Consider the following 3,543-nt stretch of genomic DNA (forward strand, 5'->3'; position numbering starts at 1 on the left):
CTCGTCGGAATGAGCTCACCTTTTTCATTCTCAACGACGGTCATACCTCCCTTCTTTGGGACAACGTGAACGAGAGAAACCTACCTAGAACTAGAAATGGGGAATATGATTCCCGCATCCAAGAGTTTGGTGATCTCCTTTTTCACCACCTCTCCCATTTAGGGGTGTAACTTTCGTTGCCTCTCAATAGAAGGTAAAGCACTATCCTCAAGAGTTATGTGATGTGTACATAAAGCAGGGCTTATACCTTTGAGGTCATCAATGGTATAACCCAAAGCACTTCGGTGCTTTTTCAAAACACCACATAACTTTTGAGCTTGATGCTCACTTAAAGAAGAGCTAACAATCACGGGAAAAGTGGAGTTGGGTCTCAAAAACTCATACCTAAGGTGTGATGGAAGAGGTTTGAGCTCAACCATTGGAGCACCTTTACCTTCCTTCGATATTGCCACTTGCAACGCTTCTTGGCTAGAAATGCTCAAACACATTTGTTCTTCATCATCCTCAAAGCTTCCATTGAGCAAATCTTCATATAAACCCATCTCCTTGTTTGGGGTACCTATCTTCTCCTTATTTAACAAAACATTCTCTAGAGCATCGTTAGAAGTGAGTAATTGCTCATGCATGGAAGACACAACATGATCGAGAGAATCAATTAACATACAATTTTCTAGAGAAGAACTTGGATATTTCATGCTAGCATTCAAATCAAATTCTATCACTTCATCCCCTACTTTGAGTGAAATTTTAGCACTTTTTACATCTATCAAAGCACCCGAAGTAGCAAGGAATGGTCTCCCTAGAATGATGGGGATATTAGCATCTTCATCCATCTCAAGCACAACAAAATCCACCGGAATAACAAATTTCCCGACCCTTAAAGGAACATCCTCTACCTTACCCTTAGGGAACTTAATTGAACTATCGGCCAATTGCAAAGTGATGTTAGTAGGTAAGAGTTCTCCTAGCTCAAGTCTTTGGTATACCGAGTATGGCATAAGGCTAACACTAGCTCCTAGGTCACACAAGGCATTCTCAATTTGCATTTTATAAATGGCACAAGGGATAGAAAAGTTTTCGAGATCTTTTAGCTTAGGTGGCATCTTGTTCATTATGATAGCACTACAATTCTCGGTCAAGTTCACCGTCTCTACACCATCACATGTTCTCCTACCACTCAAAATGTCCTTGAGGAATTTTGCGTAGTTGGGCATTTGGGTCACAACTTCGGTAAATGGTAAAGAGAGGTGAAGTTGCTTAAGCATGTCTATAAATCTTCCAAATTGTTCATCTAACTTGTGTCTCATGAATTTTTGTGGATAAGGAAGCTTAGGTTTCACAATCTCTTTCTCCACTCTCACCTCACTAGGTTTCTCAATCTCAACCTCACTCAAAGATACACCATTTCTCTCATCTTCAACCAACGCCCCTTTTGTGCCCTCTTTAGTCTTACTCATCCTAGGAAAACTTTTCCTCAAGGACCTTACCACTCCTTGTGACAATAGCATTGACCGGTCTCTTAGGATCTAGGCCTTGGGAAGGTAAAGAAGAAGGACTAGCATGGTCTTTCAAAGCATTAGCAAGTTGAGAAATTTGGTTTTCAAGCATCTTATTATGAGTCATCATTTATTAAATTTCTTATCACTTACGGTCATGTAAGTGTTTAACAACTTTGTTTGATTTTCAATGATTTCTTCTAAATTTTTTATATGCGAAGAAGAAGAGGATTGAACATAGGAATTATCATTTTGGGCTTTTGGAGCAAATCCGGGTGGAGGGCCTCTTTGAGCATTGTTTTGAAAATTGCCTCTCCCTTGATTGTTCCAATTACCCCTACTTTTATTTTGATCATAACCTTGATTATGGTTACCACTACCTTGATTATGATTCCTATAACCTTGGTTTTGATTACCATAATTTTGGTTTTGATTTTGGCTACTATAACCTTGATTGTTATAGTTACCTCGAGAACCTTGGTTCCTATAACCACCACCTTGGTTATAGTTGTCAAAATTGCCATGATTGTCGTAATTCCTATTCCATTGACCTCTTTGATTCTCAAACCTAGAATCATGATTATTTGACACATAGTTCACATGCTCATTCACATTTCCATCTTGATCATCACAAACATCCATACATGCATGAGGGAAACTAGAAACATCATGCTCATACGACCCACAATCATCACAAAACAAGCATCCACTAGGCATGTTACTAGAAGAAGGAAGGGGTTGAGAATTAGAAGACGTACCTCTCCCCTTAGTTTGGGAGGGAAGACTTGAAACTTGGTAGGTAGCGCTTTCCAACTTTGCCTTGATAGCGGACATCTCCTTCGCCAAGTTTGTCATTTGAGAGGATAGATTGTTGATTGCATTTAGATGATCAACCGAGTACACCAAAGAGCTACTCTTGCTAGTTGATTCTCTTTCTCCATCTTGCCAATCTCTATAGTACCTCACTACGTCCTCAATTATGTCCACCACTTCCTCTTCCGTTTTGTTCATGATAGGACCTCCGGCTCCTCCATCTAAACATGATTTTCCTTGAGGGCTAAGACCTCCATAGAAAATTTGATTGATTTGATAGGTTGGAATTCCATGATGAGGACATTCTCTTTGATACTCCTTGTATCTCTCCCATGCTTCATAGAGGCTCTCATTTGGCTTTTGCTTGAAACCTTGAATTAAAGCTCTAGCTTCCGCCGTTTTTTTTTAGGATAGAAACGGGATAGAAATTCCTTGGTGACCTCGTCCCATGTCCTTAGAGAATTCGGCTTTACCTCCTTGTCTAGCCATTCCAAAGCACGGCCTATGAGAGAAAAGGGAAAGAGCTTGAGGCAGATGAATTCTTGGGAAATTCCGTTCACCTTGATAGTATTGCAATACTTCTCGAACTCCTTCAGATGGTTTAGTGGGCTTTCATGCTTGGCCCCACTAAATTGTCGCCTCTCTATCAAAGTAATCATTGCCGGTCTTATTTCAAAATCATTTGCCGGTGTTGTAGGCGGAGCAATCCCACTCTCAAATCTATATGCACCGGGAATCCCCAATTCATTCAATGCCACTCTTGGATTTTCTCCCATTCTTGCTTGTTCTTCTTGTTGTGGCTCTTCTTCACTTGAAATGCTAGGGCTCAAAGATCGTCTAGCACTCCTCAACCTTGCAATAGTTCTCTCAATTTCCGGATCAAATGGCACTAGTGAATGATCACGTGCTCTATGCATAAAATCTCAAAAGAAATGGTTAGTAGCACGGCTACAAATGTAGCCTTAAAGAAAATCTTTTTGTATTTTTCAATTAATGGTGAAATAGACTCAACAACTATAACAAAGCACCAATATCATTCCCCGGCAACGACGCCATTTTTGCCATGAGAAAAATGTAGGTTGTCCTCTACCCTTTCCTAGAGTCAAAGAAAATTTATAAACACTCGACCAACCTAATACGAGTATAGGGTAAGTCAAGGGTCGAACCCAAGGGAATGAATATGTGTAAGCTATAGCCTAGGTCAAGCTACTTCGAAGTTTCCGGAAGATGCGGT

The 3,543-nt window shown here is 40.2% G+C and overlaps 1 non-coding gene across 1 annotated transcript; it reads left to right on the forward strand.

The window, feature by feature from the left end:
* Window positions 1-2,595: 2,595 nt before the first annotated feature.
* On the forward strand, window positions 2,596-2,701 carry LOC145565995 (small nucleolar RNA R71). Its single transcript, XR_014095343.1, has one exon. It is a non-coding gene; the product is annotated as a small nucleolar RNA R71 (small nucleolar RNA).
* The last annotated feature ends 842 nt before the right edge of the window (window positions 2,702-3,543 follow it).

The sequence above is a fragment of the Chenopodium album genome, chromosome 10 (assembly GCF_948465745.1).
Source record: "Chenopodium album chromosome 10, dcCheAlbu1.1, whole genome shotgun sequence".
NCBI classification, from domain to species: domain Eukaryota; kingdom Viridiplantae; phylum Streptophyta; class Magnoliopsida; order Caryophyllales; family Amaranthaceae; genus Chenopodium; species Chenopodium album.